At 44.6% G+C, this 17,634-nt stretch overlaps 1 long non-coding RNA gene across 1 annotated transcript in view; it reads left to right on the top strand.

The window, feature by feature from the left end:
• The first annotated feature begins 246 nt into the window (after nt 1-246).
• The window catches only part of LOC132513400 (uncharacterized), a 127,640-nt gene continuing 110,252 nt past the window's right edge, over nt 247-17,634 (top strand). The window contains exon 1 of the long non-coding RNA XR_009538459.1: nt 247-459. This is a non-coding gene — a long non-coding RNA (uncharacterized LOC132513400). The remainder of the gene's footprint in view (nt 460-17,634) is intronic.

The following is a 17,634-nucleotide window of genomic DNA, read 5'->3' as shown; positions in this document are numbered from 1 at the left end:
CCGGCCCGGCGTCTTTGGCGCCCGCCCTGTGTCTTTGGCGCCCGCCCGCTCGCCGGCCCGCGCCCAGGGGCCTGCTACACCCGGAGCTGGGGCCGCCCCTCAGGGGCGCTTGGGCCAGGGGTGCCGCTCGGGGCGAGCCGGCCGCGCCGCCAGGCTGGTCCCCCGCGCCCGCGCCCGGGATGCCGTTCTACAGGCGCACAGTGGTACCCCAGCGCCTGTGCCCGCGCAACCCGCCGCAGCCGCTGACCGAGCTCCGCGACGTGAGCCACCTGGCCGCGCTCAGCCTGCTCCGGCAGCTCGCCGACCTCTGCGGCCACTCGTTGGCTCTGCTCGAGGACCTCGAGGGGCACCTGCTGGCCCTGGGGCGCCGTACCGACAGCCTGTTCCGCCGCACCGTGCACCTCCGCCGCCGCCTTCCCTGCCGCCTGCTCGGCCCGGAGGACGACGAGGAAGAGCTAGGTAAGCCGCGCCCGGGCGGCCCGCGGCCCCGCGTGCACCCCGCCTCTGGGGGCGCCAGCCCGCGCCCGCTCTGCGCCCACCCCTCCCTCGTCCTCCCCGCCCCTCCTCGGCCCTCCCCTCCCTTCCCCTCAGGGAACGAGGGGATCCCGTTTCCCAGATTCCACGCCCGCCGCACTCCAGCTGGAACTTCCTGCTCCTGGATCCGGTCGCGCCGTCCCGAGTGGCCATATGCCCTCGGGGTTCCCGGCTCTGGGGTTGGCGGCCGCCTTCTGGGGATCTTGGGGAAGAAGGCAGGGGGACCTGCGGGGGTCCCCGGGAGCTGCTGGGTCCGGACCCGCTTCGGCGCCGCCCCCAGGCCCGAGGCGTCCTAGCCTTCGCGGCGTCGGGAACCAAATGGCCGCGCCGCTGGCGTCTTTGCTCCAGTCTAGGAGCTCAGTCACTTAGGAAAGCGCGCCGGAGCCGCCGGCCACCTACGCGGCGGCAGGAGCCCTGGCGGCAGTGCATACCGACTTTAAACCTGTGCAACTTCGCGCTGGAGTGTGATCGCGGCTCTCGCTCGAAGAAGTGTCTGAGAGCCCACCCGCCCGCTTCTCCCCGCGAGTTCGGAGCTGGTGCTCCAGGAGAGGCCGGAGGGTGTGGTGGGGAGGAGAGACTCTCCGCCTCCCAGCCGGCTTCTCTGACCCCTCACCCCTAGGGTCCGGCTGCACAGACTTGCTTGGGAGAACCGTTTAAAGCAACTGTCATCAGTTCTGTGATTCCTTTAGAAATCAGCCATGCCTGAGAAACCCAGTGGTGCTCTGGCTGAGCACGCAGGACTCGTGAGAGGGCAGGAGGGCAACGCGAGCCCTTGTGCTTTGCTACTTTGGACCCCAACACTTTGCATGGGGGATCCTCTCTCCATGGAAATGCTGTGATCCTTTAGAGTGTGGGACTTTTGGAGAAAGCAAGGGGATTGAATGTGCTGGAAATGTTGACCTCAGCTGGGGCATGCCAGGTACCAGGGCCAATTGGTGCCACCAGAAAGTTAGGGGAGAGAAAGAGCAGTGTGGACAGGAAGTTTCAGATGGAGGCAGAATATGGCTACTGACTGACTTGTGATTGCAGGCCTCCAGCTGCCTTGGGAAAGAAGTGTCTGAGTCAGCCCCTCTCCATTGCAGACCTCACCTCCCTCCTACGCCTTCCACAGAATAGGTGTCGTAGGCCCTGGCACCCCTCTTCCCCAAACTCTCTGACCTCTGATGTTGATGGTGGAGGTCATTTGTGGAGAAAATGAACTGGGTCCTGTGGGGAAAGGAAGGTGGAAGACACAGTTGACTGCCAGATGGAATGTAGACATGGGACCAGAAATCTCTGCATGGCAGGGGAGCAGGAAAGCTGGGGCCTTAGGTCTGATTAGTTCTCAGTTAACAGAGAGGGTAGGAAGGTCATTGTTGATTTTTTTTTCTGAGGTCCCACTGACTACCAGGATTAGCCTAGGAGAAATTTGATAAGTCAGCTTGGGGAGTCATTTTCCAAATCCCCACACAGCTTGCAGAGAGCCACCTACTGAGTGCAGCAGGGTAAGTTAAGGACAGTGAGGAGGCTCTAGTTTTCCAATTTGTGCCTTTCTGTCCTTTCCATGTGAGGGAAGGAATGGCTTCACCAAGTTGCCTTGGGAAAGAGATGGCTTCATGCAGTGGAGAGCTCTTAAAGGAAGGGAGCAATTCTTAGGATAAATTGCATTGGGTTGGCTTCTTTGAAATTTGCAAGAGCTGGGAGAGTGGCTCTCTCTCATCTTTGGTGTGGCTACTTGCCTTTGAGAGTGTACCTATCTGCAGGCTCAGGTACTGAGGTGCCTGCTGCGTAAATGGAACACAGCTACCTTAATTTGGCAAGAAGGTCTGGTTTTCCATTTTCTGGTCTAATGCCCTACCCTAGACTCCCCTTGAGGTTCCCACTGCACACTTTTCTCTTCAGGAGTTTTGATTGTGTAGCACTTAAATTAGGCCTTCTCAGCAATGATCTGAGCACAAGTGCCAAATGCAAAGGGAGCTGGGGCGCATAATCAGTACACCACCTGGCCACCCCCGTGTCGCTCAGGCATAAGCTTCAACAAGGTGTTCAAGCAGGTTGCATATTATATTTTGAACCCAATTAAAAATGCTTTTCTTTCCCCCACCATTGTCAAGGCTTGCTCTTTTCTTCCCTGTGTCTTTTCCTCCTAGCTCCTACTCCATTACTGACCATTTTGCTGGTGGTGGGCACTCCCAGTCAGCATTTTACCCTGTATATCCTCTATCTGGCTGGATTTCCCCCAGATTCTTGCTCTAGCTGTTTCTTTGGTCATGAGGGCAGGAAAGAACTGGGAAGGGAGGTTTGGAAGCAACATGGCCAGAGTGAATGACGCCTGACAGGCCAGCAGTTTGTAGCCTCCTGTGGGGACAGCTTAGCTGCCACCTCCGGACTGAGTAATGACAAGTCAGACTGGCCCATAGACTTCAGGCTTGCAGAGACCAGACTGCAGTCTGGGCCGGGCAGGGAGGCAGCAGGGGGAGGACAGGGAGAGGAGAGGGAGAAAGACAGAGGAGGAGAAAGTTGATGCTAAAGGAGTCCAAGGTGTTCCTCTCCACAATCAGGGGTCGTGTCCCCACCATCTTCAAGGTTACAAGGGTGGGACTGGGCTGGGCTGGTTGCCTGGCAACACCCTCTTCTCCACTGAAGGCGGTTCTTCGGTAACTTGAACCCCTTTGAGACTGCCCCAGAAGCTCTTGTAACTGTTCTGGGGTGGGGGATGGGGGTTGGAAAAAGGAGAGGGTGTGTTACAGGACTGCACCAGGCTCCTCTGGTTGTGGATCTGTAGCTGTTGCCGCACCCTTGGCATAACCCTGCCTATAACTTGCGTTTTTCCTCGCATCTGGCTTTGAATGTGACCTGCTTTATTGCATTCGTGTCCTGGATTCTGTACTCTTCATCTCAAGAATGGCATGGTCAAAGCCAGTGGGAAATAGCTCCATTCCTGCCACCATATGCTGAGTCAATCCAAGCTTTCCAATTTCTCCCTCAAACATCTATTTAATGTTTGTAGGTGCTTAAATGATAATTACAAAAGCAATCAGGCCATTGGCCTGGGGGTATAATATCTCCTGTGCAAGCAAGGAAGTCACTGAAGCACTAGACAACTGCTAGGTATGTTTAATAACACTGGGGAGCTATCATGTTACACTAGCCCATGAACTTGCTGTGGGAAAGATGCTCTGTTCCTTCTTGCAGTGATTTTGGCTTGAATACAGCCAGTTGGGTAGATGGTGGAAACTCCCTCTTCACCTTTATGTGAAATTCCTGCCTCTTGATTTTCCAACTTTGTGGCAACTCTGGCTCCAAATCATAAAGGACAGCTGGTTTATCTATGTTTAAATCATAATTCCAGTGTGAGGGGAGACTGTTGTAAGTCTATATGGAAATGAAGAATGGAAACTGCACCTCTAGACTGCAGCCCGTTATCAATAGATGAGGTATGGTAGACCCTGAACCTGACTGTCATGGCTACTGAGGAGGGGCTTGCTTGAGCTGGATGGAGCAGGAGGAGCTTGAAGGACTTGGAACAGGCACTCTACCAGGGCTCAGCTTTGTCTCTGTCCTACATGTCAGCCCCAGAAACTGTTGAGACAGTTGGCTTGACAGAGTGGGGAGGGGGAGTAAGCCCATTTTCTTTTAAATACCATGAAATTCCTGGTCTGCTTCATGGTATTTCCATGTGTTGAAAACATCTTCGCTGGAAATTTGGACACCGAAATGTCCACTAGAATTTCCTCCGCTTTAGAAACAAGAAATTTAATCTTCTCCTTTTTTAGATACATCAACAGCTAAAGCGATAAAAGCGTCAGGATGACGGAATAGTAGAGTAATAGGAGAGGATTTAAATTATAGCTCTTGGGCTCAATTTTGATCTTTATGGAGTTGATTAGGTGTCAGGAGGAGGGCAGTGAATTTGTATCATTTGTCCCTGTGCTTCTCTGGCTTGGGTGGAGTCAGTTTGTACTTTGTGACACCAAAAATTTGGTCATTAACCATTATGGGCACCATAATACTTGACTACTGAGGCCCAGAAAAAGGAAGGGACTTGTCCAAAGGCACCCAGCTGGATCAAGACCTTTAGTAGCCCTAAGTACTGGAAAGATTATAGTGCCTCTCCATACCTAATTCCAAATGAAACAATATTAAACCTTCAAATAAAATTTTATTTTAAAAGATTACTCGAAGTTCTACCTGTATGTTGAAATTAAAATGGCTTTTTATTAGATTCTTTTATTCTCTCTCTCTTTTGTACTCCTGTTGTTGGTGCCCTAAGCATGGACTTAATCTGCCTCTTGCGGAATGTGGCACTGGCTAAGTCACACAGCAGGTCAGTGGCATGAGGCCTTGATCTAGAAGCCAGGGCTTCTGCCATCTAAGCCAGTGCTCTGCCCTCTTCAGGGATGCTAAGTTCAAAGTCAGTTGTTCATTGAGAGTCACTGCTGTGGCGTTTTTTCTAGCTGGAACTTGTTCAGGATAAGGAGTAAGTACTGCTACCTTTGGGAACTGAGGGGTTCTCTAGAGAACAGGCCTCCTGGGGTTTCTGCAGTTGGGACTTGGGGGGTGAGATGGAGGTGGAGAGGAGGAAGGAAGGTCAACCTTGCATCATGTAGAGAATAGATGTGAGGCAAGAGGCTCCCTTGTTAAAACAGACTCCTTTAAGCTTTCAGTAGAAATAGCCTTGGAAAAATAATCTTTAGTTGGGAAGGGGTGGCTGGGCTAGTGACACTGACAGTCTTCTGAAGGTCATCTTTCCATTGGATCTTTCCCTCACAATCCTTCTGTCATCTTTATACTTGCTATTCTCCCTAATAGCTTTTAATCCAACTGTGGACACATCTTATCGCACACCCACATCCTGACTATTTTCTGTTATTACAGCAGAGCCTGGTTGGCATTTCCAAAGGCACTTTTATTAAAAGCCAAGGGGAATGAGAAAGTAAAATTATTACCAAAAATGTGTTTAACATACGTGTTTCCAAAATATGGATTTATTATTCTTCAAAGCTTAAGTAGCTTAACAGGCTTACTAGCTTTGCTGATCTATGTACCCTTTCTGAGGGACTCAGATCACCTTTTCCTCAGATCATTACTTTCTAACTTTGAAGAAAGGGCACAACTTTGGGTCCTGTCTCCTCCCTGCCCCCAACCCTTGTGCTGGGTTTTAGAGACCCACAGGTAAATAAGACCCAGTCTGTTCATTCGAAGAGCTCCCAGTCTGCAGGGGTTGATGCCATCTTGTTTCCCAGCACATCAGCACAGGGTGCCTGGGCATCTGGTCTTCTTCTCTAGGTGGGGGAAAGAAGATAACCAGAATATGGACCCCAGTTCACACCCCATAGGATTTTCCATTTAGTCTGGTCCGCGGTCCAAGGATGGAATTTGGACTTTTAGAATTCCCTATGGTAAAAAAAACAAAAAACAAAAAAACAAAAAACCCAAACAATGATAGAGTGCTACTGTGAATTCAGCAATGCTTTTACATGAATTTGTAGGTTTAAAATTGATGACCTTCTCTTCATACATAGGTAAAATAGTGCTTATTCAGTAGATGAACAATGCTTGGTAGATCTGCAGACTCATGGAGTTCTTGTGATAACTCCTCCAGAGTTATCTAGATGGCCTTCTAGAGTCTTCTACCCTCTGTTGGGAAGCACTGGCTTAACCTTCCAGGTTCAAGCTTTCAGCTCTTCCCTGCTCCAAAGAATTCCATGATTTCACTCAGATAAGCCCTCACTGAAGTTTTCAAGTTAGAGTACACAGGATGGCAATGTCTTTTTCTCACTTTATTTATTTACTTTATTTCAGTTTTATTGAAATATAATTGACATACAGCACTGCATAATTTTAGGTGTACAGGATGATGATTTGACTTACATACATCATGTAATGATTATCACAATAAGTTTAGTGAATGTCCATCATCTCGTATAGATACAAAATTAAAGAAAAAGAAAAAAATTTTTTCCTTGCGATGAGAGCTCTTAGGATGTACTCTCTTAACAACTTTCATAAATAACACACAGCAGTGTTCATTATATTTATCATGTTGTACCTTACAACTCTAGTACTTACTTATCGTATAACTGGAAGTTTGTACCTTTTGACCACCTTCAGCCAGTTCCCCCTCCCCTCGCCCCAACCTCTCTGGTAACCACAAATCTGATCTCTTTTTCTGTGAGTTTATTTGTATGTTTTTGGAAGTATAATTGACCTACAGCACTATGTTAGTTCCTGGTGCACAATATAGTGATTCCATATTTCTATACCTTACAAATTGAGCACCATGATAAGTCTAGTTACCATCTGTCATCACACAAAGATATCACATTATTATTGACCATATTTCCCACACTCTACACTTTATCCGCACAATACTCCTTTATTTTGTAACTGGAAGTTTGTACCTCTTAATCTCCCTCACTTATTTCACTCATCCCTCCCACCCCCTCCCCTCTGGCAACCACCTGTTTTTTCTCTATATCTATGATGCTGTTTCTGTTTTGTTATGTTTGTTCACTTGTTTTGTTTTTTAGATTCCACATATAAGTATAATCATATGGTATTTGTCTTCCTCTGTATGACTTATTTTACTAAGCATAAAACCCTCTAGGTCCATCTGTGTCACAAATGGCAAGGTTTCATTCTTTTTTATGGCTGAGTAATATTCCATTGTATCTATACACCACATCTTCTTTACCCATTCATCTTTTGATGGCACTTAGGTTGCTTCTATATCTTGGCTATTGTGAATAATGCTGCAGTGAACACAGGGGTGCATGTATTTTTTCGAATTAGCGTTTTCATTTTCTTTGGAGAAATACACAGAAGTGGAATTGCTAGATTGTATGGTAGTTCTATTTTTAATGTTTTGAGGAACCTCCATAGGATGGCAAAAACTTAATGGACAAGGCTACATTAATAATGCCACAAATAGGAGATGTGTGGATTGTGTTTGCACAAGTAGGCTTGCACCAAGATGCTTTGTATGTGAGGCAGTGGGTCTCATTGTGTACAAACCATTAGGCTCAGTCCTTAACTTGGGAGATTTGAGCAATCTCTGTCCATCCCTCCTCCCTTCCTGCCCTCCCTCCCTCTCTCTCTTTCAAAATGTAAGCGGCTCAATAGAAAGTAAACATCCTTAGGGCAGAGATTTTATCTCTTTTTACTGCCTATCTCCAGTCCCTAAAATAGTGCTTGGCACTTAATAAATACCTATTAAGTTCAGTTCCTCCCTTCTTTCTAACCACCACACATTTATTGAGCACCTGACTCTGGGCCTGGCCCTGTGCTAGCCTCTGAGGATATAGAGCCAAGCTAGAATGCAGCCCCATGGTCCAGCGGGGAGAGCCTGGAATCATCGTACTGCCGTGGAGGCAAGCCTGGGGCGGGGGGTGGGGGTCATCGGAAGGCAGAAGAAGCTCACCTAGTTCAGCTCAGAGGCTTGGAAAAGCTTCGGGGAGGATGTGGTGTCTGAGTTCTGAAGGATGATCTGGAGCTGGACAATTGAAGAAGAAGGGGGAGGGAATTCCTGGCTCAGAAGGTAGCCTGTGCTAAGCCCTGGATATGTGAGAGGGCTAGTGTGGCGGAGGAACTAACTCAAGTGATTCAGGAGGAGAGGGTGCAAGGCACCTCCTGACTCAGAGTGAGCCCTCAGGGTGGAGGTCGGGTGGGGGAGCTCTAACATCCTGTTTGCTCACCAAGGAGCTGGATACTGGAGAGCCTTAGGTAGGTCCAAATGAAGCTATAATAGGAACTGCAGATTTTCTTGATCTACGTTCAGGTTTTCATTATCCTTGGGCAGATGAGACCTGGGCGACCTTGGCTCCTCCCTGCTTTGCAGAGCCAAGTCCTAGGTCTCCCTAAGATGTCCAGGCCAGGAGGCACTCCACGCCACAGTGAGATAGAAAGAGGGAGAGAAAGCAAGAATCTACCTGCCTGTATGTCCCGGGCTGTGTGGATCCAGTTGCATTCTAGAGCGAAATATATTATTCATGCCCCTGCCTTTTTGTGAGTGGGGACATTTGAGGTTTGACTGTATGTTTTATTTTATTTTATTTTTTCTTTCTAAATAGCATAGATTCTTAAGAATGGTCTGTAATTCATCTAGGGGAAAATCAGAAAAATATTTTTTTCCCTTGGAAAACGGACTCAAAGAGGAGATGAGTTTTAAAAATGATTCAGCTGTTTTTAAGTGGAATCATTTGCTTCTGAGAACAGTGTAATTAACTGCCTGGCAATTTATAGTCTGATTCCCAGTATCTGTGAAGTAGTCAAACTCATATTGTTCTTCCCAACCATCAGGCCCTGAGGGGAGTGAGGTCTACTTTACCAGAAAGCCTTGGGCGCTCTCCGCTCTAGCAGGAGGCCATGCATCACAGCTGTCAGCAATTCCAGTGGTGGTGTTGTATGCTCTTTTCCCCCCTTGACCCAGTAATTCCATTTCCAAGACCTTATGCTAAAGAAATGATCAGATATTGTGGGGAAAATGTTTGCAGATCCTCACTGCATCTTTTGGTTATTTATACTAACCCCCAAATGAAAACAACTTATTCAGTAATATGGGTGTAGTTCTATAAATGTTGACAGGTCTATGTGTGGTACAAATCTAGGCAACTAAGAAAAATCGTGCTCGAAACAAATATATGAGGATATGTGGAAATGTGTGAAATAATGCTAAGTGAAAAATCAGGGTATTAAATTGCATGTATGATATTATCCAAAATAAAGCACATACATAAAAAAGAAGCTGGAGGGGTATGTGCCAAAATGTTAACATTCGTTGTTATCTCAGGGTGATAACAATGATAGCAAACGATAACAAAGATAGCAGTGGTTTCTTTATGAGATTATGGGAGCGGGTGTTTTTTCTTTTCTTGTACCTTTGTGTATTTTTCAAAATTTCCTAAATGAACATGTATTACTTTTAATAAACAGAAAAACCAAACAATGAATGACATATTAAGGAAAAGGATCTTGGGATTTGGAAGCAGCACCTGTGGGTTTAATTCTGACTTGCCCAACACTTATAAGCTGATTTGGGTGTCTCAGAACCACACTCCCTCATCTTTAAAAGGGGGTTAATGCTCCCCAGTTCAGAAGGTTGTCGTGAGGATCCAGAATAATGTATGGAAAATGCCGGGCCCATATGCCACAATCCTGCTTATGATCACTAAATACTAAGATGATGAAATTCCACAAAACCTTTTGAAATCCCTGGATGGGGATACTGTCAAGATGAAGTTATAATGTTTCCTAAACAGCTCCGAATTGCAGCCATTCTTCCGTTTTGCAGAATATGTAAAGAATGCCTGCCTGTGTGCCCACGGAGGAGCCACGGCTGTGGGTTCATCTCTCCCAATCCGAGGATTTTCCTTTCCTTTGACTCCTCCCTTCATTCTCCCCCACTGACATCTGTTCACTGCCTCACCAACCAAGGGGGCAAATTCTTTGGAACTGAAGCCGAGGCACCACCGAGAGTTCTGGTAGATCTGAGATGTTTATTGTCACAGAATATGTGGTGCTGGCTGACCACGAGGACCCGCCAGGTTGGGACGCCAAGGAGGGGCTTTAATGAAGCAGCAGAGGATGGACCCAGGTCGCACAGCTAGGCAGCATCCCCTGCCTTGGGGCAGAGCCCTTGTCCAAATGTCCTGCCGGCTCTCTGGTCACCTCTTCCCTTGGGATGGCTTCATGGCTTCTGGCTTGGTTCACCAGTTTTACAGAACCAGCTTGGTTTATGGGTGAAGAAGCACCTTCTCACAAAACTTCTGGGGCCTAAGGATGCTTCAGTGACGCATTTGGCAGCTTGCCTGAGGGTCTGTCTCTCACCAGCATGGATTTGGAGCCAGTAAGCCCTAATCTTACAACCAGGCAGCCTCAAGGTCATGGGCACACCTTGGTAGTGTCTACAGCATGCCCAGACCACCAAGCAATTCAGTCATCTCCCTGAGTAGAATCCTTCACTCTGCTTGTCTGGTTGCATTTTTTATTTTTAAAATTAGAGTAAAAAATATAGACCCTGGCTGCAAATCTGAATTACTTGGAGAGCTTAAAAACATTACTAATGCTGTGGCCCCACCCCATACCAATAAAACCAGAATTTCTGGGGGATGAGGCCCAGGAACCAGGATTTTTAAAAGACCCCCAGGTGATTCTAATGTGCAGGCGTGGGTGAGAACCACTGTTGTGGTATAGACGGTTAAAGCTGGAAGAGACCGTCCAGAGTTTGAAAAATTATAATGTATTTGTGGATAATGAACATGAACTATAATACAGGCTTAGATTAAAGTAAGTGACAAAATATGACCTCATGGATGAGCTCATAGCAGTAATAATACCAAGTTAGATAATACACTTAAAAATTTTTTTAATAATGCATTTTATTTAACCCAATATATCCAAAATAGTATCATTTCAGTATGCAATCGATATTAAAATGATTAATGAGGTATTTTACATTATTTTCTCTTTTGTACTAGGTCTTCAAAATTCAATGTGAATTTTACACTTACAGCACATCTCAGTTTGGTCTAACTACCTTTCAAATGCTCCATAGCGCTATGTGGACAGTGGCTTCCATATTGGACAGCACCATTCTAGGGCATGGCCTTGTAGGCCAACTGGTCTTCTGTATGATAAAGTATATTATTTTTTTAAAACTGGATAATACACTTTTTAAATTTTATAAGAGAACAGAGGAAATTAGAAAGATGAAGCCATTAATTTTATTAATAAAAAGAATAAATATATGTTAAGGTAAAGTTAAATGTCTTTTTGTTTTGTTTTGTTTTGTTTTACATCTTTATTGGAGTAAAATTGCTTTACAATGGTGTGTTAGTTTCTGCTTTATAACAAAGTGAATCAGTTATACATATACATATGTTCCCATATCTCTCCCTCCGTCCCACCCTCCCTATCCCACCCCTCCAGGCGGTCACAAAGCACTGAGCTGATCTCCCTGTGCTATGCGGCTGCTTCCCACTAGCTATCTACCTTACGTTTGGTAGTGTATATATGTCCATGCCTCTCTCACGCTTTTATTTTACATTTTTTGGTTATAACACGTCATCAACAACCACTGACATTTTAGACGAGAACAGTACTTTTGTCTTCTTATGTTGTAGTTATTTAATATCACTGTTGACGTTACCGGGTTGGATCCCTACATCAAATCAACCTCAACTTACCTGTCTTTGCAAAAGAATATTAAGATTCCAGTATGCACAGGGTTGTTGGAGTACAGGGAAGAGGAAGGAAACTTCCACTTTGTAATAGTTAGTGTTCCAAATTAGGCTATGCCAGAAATCATAAATAGAAGTTGAAATGGTTGCCTCTGAATCAACATCTAGATTGGACTTAGTGCTTTCCTCAGTTCTCTTACGTGGCACACCATTTCATGCAGGTAGATTATTACGTTAATGACAGTGCATAATAGTGAGAACAACTGTATAGGTTGTTGTGTTCAGTATTTTTAAACCCATATCTGTTATACTTCAACAAATGCAGTTTAGAAGAAAAAGTATTTCTCTTTTTATCCTCTCCATGATACCAATAGAAATAGAGTTTTAGAATGTGAATCTAGGCCAGCAGCTGCCCAGAGAAAGGAAGAGGACTGGTCTAAAGGCATCTCCAGGGTCGGTGGTTGCACTGACTTCGAGCACAGAACCTCTCCTGTGGCTATTTTGGAGTCCTGAGGCATCCACTTAGGTGACCCTATCATCAGCTCCTGAGAAATGCTGGGACAAGGGTGACAAGGGAGAGGAGAAAACTTTGGGAGGCCACTTTTAGTATCCCCTCTCCCTGCTGTGATCAGAGGGAAGAGATACTAAAGGCAACCCTTCTAGTTTGTGTCCCCAGCAACAGCTGATGCGGAGGATAACAAACAAGGCATCAAGAAGAGGCAGCAGCATCTTCAGAGGAATCTGGTTAAGAAGGCTGAGAAGTGTGTTTTGAGGAAGAGTTGCACTCAGAATGGTGCAAATTAAACAAAAAGTTTATGAAAAAGTTTGGGAAGAGTCCAGCTCCCAGGAAACTTTGCTCTTAGGAGAGACTCATGTCTTGAGGCTTCTGGATAGCTAAGTCTCACTGTATTCCAATTTCTAACCTGTTTTACCTCTTGGAATAATGCATTACATAAGTTTACTCCCCATTGTGAAATAGCACAGTGAAATCTTTTCCCCCATAATTCCAAATTAATGAAAATGGTAGATTTAGGAAACAAATGTTAGTGACTCGCACAGAGGCTTTACATTTTGTGCCTGTAGTTTCAAAACTATCTGCTGCACGTGGGGAGGAGGTGGGGGGAGGAAGATCCAGTGAAGATGAGGACTCCTTCCATTCCAGTTAGCATGTATTGAACTCCTGTTAGATGCCAGTGGGAGCTGGTAGTATATATGGCAAATAGGTGTCCCCTCCAAGAAGAGGGATGGCAAAAAAGGTACCTCCTCTGGATAGAGCAATGAGGAAAACCCACTCCTTTTGGTGGAACCGTTAGACAAAGGCACATTCTTTGAGCATAGCAATTAGAAATAGTCACTTGTTTTGGTCATAACTATTTAAAAATAGAGCATCCTCTGGGTGGACCAATTTTGACATAATAATTAAAGTCCACATGCAGTCAGACAGGGCATTGGGCTTGGCTGAATTTTGTCCCCAACTTGAGACCCCTTGGCAGGGTGCCCTTGTAGGAATACAACTTGCAGAAGAGTACAGGTGGTCCTATGGTGCCCGGGGCCAGGCCAGGCACCAGGCATACAGATGTATATAAGAGCTAGACCTTGTTCTTAAGAAATGTATAGACTCCCCCTCCTAACCCCCATCCTCTTTAACTCACCCCATCTGCTGCCAGCTCCACCCATGCTGCCTTCTGCCTGGCAGAGCTTCTCTTTATGGTGACAAAACGTCTACCCTCCAGATGCACGGGCTGCTGTCTGCTGTTAGCGGGGGCTGTGCTGCTCCTGCCTGAGGCTCCAGGCTAAACGTCTACTATCTATGATGAACAACTAGGGCTAATTGTTCGTTGTGAGGGCTTGTTGCTTCTAGGTTCTAGATGGGAAAATATAGACAGCATTTCTTCAACATCTGTTTTAAAACTTGGCTGTGTTCTGTTTAAATGTGCTTTGAAATGGTGAGTTTAGGCAGAACTGAGCTATCTTTTGCCTTTAATTTTCTTATTCTTTAATAAAGGAAAGCAGTTTATCTCTAATCTGGTGATTTAGAGCTGGCTTCAAGGGCTAATTCCTACCTAGCTCATTGTATTAAGATTGTGCCAGGCCCTGTGCCAGGTATTGGCGACACTGAATTCATAAGACCTACCTTTTGCCCTTGAGTCTTGATATTTAGTTGGGAGGACAGTGTGGAGGGAGATAACCTCACTGCAGACTGCTGGGTCTTAGGTGAAAAGCATAGAGCACAGAGGCAAGGAAAGCTTCCATAGCCTTTTTCTCTCTTGTCTTCCTGAAAACTGCTATTCATCCATCCATCCAGACATTCCCTCATCTTTACAGCCTCCTCCGACTCTCTCTGCTATACTGCTGCTGTGCTTTGTTCACTTTTGAGACCCTTGGTTCCTCCATGTGGCCCAGCTTGGGAGAAGATCGTTGAGGCAGAGACTGCCAACTATGTACTGAACCTTCTTGAGTTCATTTTTATTTCCTTTCTTTTACCACCTCTTGAAAGTAACATGACCCTCTTCTGTGAAACTTGGAAGAACAGCCTGGCCATTCCTGGCCCCAAGATGAACTGTAAGCTAGAAGTTAGTATTCTCTCCCGAGAAGAGTGAAAGCCTGTTTTAAAGGTTGTGGGGCTTTGGAAATAAGGTAGAACTACTGCGGCCTTCAGATCCTGATAAGTTCAGATGAGTTTGAACGGTTTCCTCCATCCCAAGGGACATCAGAGTTATATTAGGTGTTTGTGGGCTAGGGACAGGCGTTTAGAGGTAGAAAGAAGCCCTGGTTATGAACCTGGCTAATTTTGCTCATTTTGCCAAGGGATAATGCCCAATTTCAGTATTTGCTAATGGGGTAATTTCAGTGTTGAGCCTTTTTTCTCTTTGTCAGGAGGATCAAATGAAATCCCATATGGAAAAGACTTTGTAAACAAAAACCCACCCCCAAAATGTTATGTATTGTCATCCTTGAGAACAAAGACAGTGGCTGACTCATCCCTTTTTCCCCAGCATCTAGTTTGGAAGTAGGCACACTGCAAATGTTTGTTGAATGACTAAGTGGCCTAGTAGGAGATAGGTGTTTGTATTTCTTTTCTTTTTTTTCTAGGACTCTACCTTTAATACCAATAATAATAATAACTTTAATGATAACTTACCTAATTATAAAAATAATACATATTTGATGCAGAAAACTTGGAAGTATAGAAAGCACAAAGAAAAAAGCAATAAAACAAAAATCCTTCTTGGTATCAACCAGATATAATAATTGGCTACATTCTGATGTATATTCTTCTAATATTTTTCCTTATGAATGTTTCATTTCTGTTTTGTAAGAAGAAGTTATTGTAATGCATCCATCCTTTAATAGCCCTTTTCAAATTAGTGTATCATTTAAGAATGTTTATATCATGTAAATCATATATCTGCTAAGGGGTTAACATCCAGAATATATAAAGAACTCCCCATAACTCATCAAAGAAACCAAAACCTGTTTGTATTTCTTTAAACCTTTCCATATTATCTAATAAATCTGCTGTATTAATGCTTACCCTTACCTGTTTTGTAGTTTCTGCCATTACCAACACTGTGAAGCCTACAATCAGGATGTACCGCTGCCAAATCGACAGTGGTGCCTAGGCTATGATCTTTTTCTTAAGGGTTTAGGTCTCCCACCAGACTCCTCAAGGGTGGGGGTTGTGTTCCCCCAGTGCCTTGGTATCCAGTAAGCGCTATATACATCTTTGCTGGCTAACAAACAGGGAGAGCTAGTAGCATGTTTTTGCACTTCTATTTGGCTAATCATATCAGTTCCAGATGTCAGAAAGTGACAGATGTCACAGCTAGATTACCGCACCTTACTTTTGCACTGAGGTGATCCCGTCTTTTTTAAAATGAAAGAACCTTTGGACAAAAATAGCCATGGCATTTATTATTATTGTTAAGAGCTTACTATATGCCTGGCAATATGTGAATCATCAACTCATTTATTCCTCACAACGATTCCATGATAGTTACCATTATTATCCCCATTTTCTGGATGAAGAAACAGGCTCAGAGAAGAGGAAATAATTTGATTAAGAGTTGTGGAGTAAGTTGAGAATCCAGAATTGGAACCCTTATGCATGTTCTCAGTCACAGTGAATGGGGAGTGGACTGTACTGAAAGTGAGGAGTAGGGAGGGAAAGTATTTCTACCACCATCAGGGAAGAGCCTAGGTTGGGGTAAGATCAGTTGGGGGACTTTCTAGTGGGACCCAGGAGATTCAGCAGAACTATATTTGGTAGGACTAAAAAGAGAATTAAAATTCGGGGGGTGAGACAGGAAGAGAAAACAGGATATTGAATTTTTTTCCTGTGAAATTAACTAGCATTTTTGCATTTCTTTCTAATTTATGAAGCACTTTTACATATGTTGTCTCATACAGTCCTCATGACAGCCCTGTGAGTTATTACTCCTATTTAAGAAATGAAAAAAAAATAGATCCAGAGGCATTATAACAGACTTGCCCATGGGGGCAAGTGGGAAGGTTATGAAGACCAGTAAACCATTCATTCATTCAATAAACATTAATTGAGCATCTACTATGTACCAGGCACTGTTTTTGATGCTAGAGATACAGCAGTGAACAAGACAGACAAAATTCTTTGTCCTCGTGGAGCTTACAAGGTAGATAAACTATGATTTATTTCTTTTCAATTATCCTCTGTCAAGTAATAGATATTGCTTTATTTTTTTTTAAGAATTTTTTTAAAGAATTTTTTTTGAAGTGGACCATTTTTAAAAAGTCTTTATTGAATTTGTTACAATATTGCTTCTGATTTATGTTTTGGTTTTTTGGCTCCGAGGCATGTGGGATCTTAGCTTCCTGACCAGGGATCGAACCCGTACCCCCTGCATTGGAAGGCAAAGTCTTCATATCCCCTGCATTAGAAGGCAAAGTCTTAACTGCTGGACCACCAGAGAAGTCCCTTTGCTGTGCTTTAGAATCATCTGGCACATTTTGAAAAAAACACTGATGCCTGGGCCCCACTCCAGACCAATTAAATCAAAATCTCTGGGAGTTGAAGCCCAGGCATCGGATGTGTGTGCATGTGTGTGTATGAGTGTTTTAAACCTGCTCCAGAGGGTTTTCGTGTGCAGTCAAGCATGAGAAGCACTGGTTTAGAGCAGTCTCAACCTTGGCTTCTCATTAGAATCACCTTGGGGACTTAAAAATATATATACCAATGTCTGGACCTCACCTCTGGGGTGAATTAAATTAGAATCTCAGTGGTCATGTCCAGACATTTTAATTTAATTTAATTTAATTTTATTATTGAGGTATAGTTGATTTACAATAGTGTGTTAGTTTCAGGTGTACAGCACAGTGATTCAGTTACATATGTGTGTGTATATATAAATATATATATAACATATATATGTTACATGTGTGTATGTATTCAATTACATATGTATATATACATAGCTATAGAAAACTGGGCAACACAGATGGGCATACAAGGGCAGGATCAGAGGGGAGGACTCAACGTCGTCTGACTGTGAAAGTCAACCAGAGGGAAGAAGAAACAAAGATGTGTGCCTTGCAGATCAAAAGCACCCAGGGACAGCAGAAAGTGAGCTAGAGGAAGGCAGCCTACCAGTTGACCTAGATCTCTTTGCACATATAATTGGTCTGTGCTGGCAGAAGAAAGATGATAATGCTAGCTGTTGAGAGGCAACATAGTTAGCATAGTGGTTAAGTGCAGGGACCCTGAGACCACCCTCCTGGGGTGGTCTCACTCTGAGCCCTCACTCTGCCATTTGCTTTCTTTATGACCCTAGGTAAGTAGCCTGACATCTCTTTGCATTAGTTTCCCAAGCTGTAAATTGGGGATCCTTATAATAATACCTACTTCATAGGCCTGTCATGAAGCTTACAAGCTTGGCACATAGTAAATATTTTTACACAAACATTA

The sequence above is a fragment of the Lagenorhynchus albirostris genome, chromosome X, assembly GCF_949774975.1.
Source record: "Lagenorhynchus albirostris chromosome X, mLagAlb1.1, whole genome shotgun sequence".
Taxonomy (NCBI): domain Eukaryota; kingdom Metazoa; phylum Chordata; class Mammalia; order Artiodactyla; family Delphinidae; genus Lagenorhynchus; species Lagenorhynchus albirostris.
Note: the sequence above shows the minus strand (reverse complement) of the source record. Positions and strands in the feature narration are given on the sequence as shown.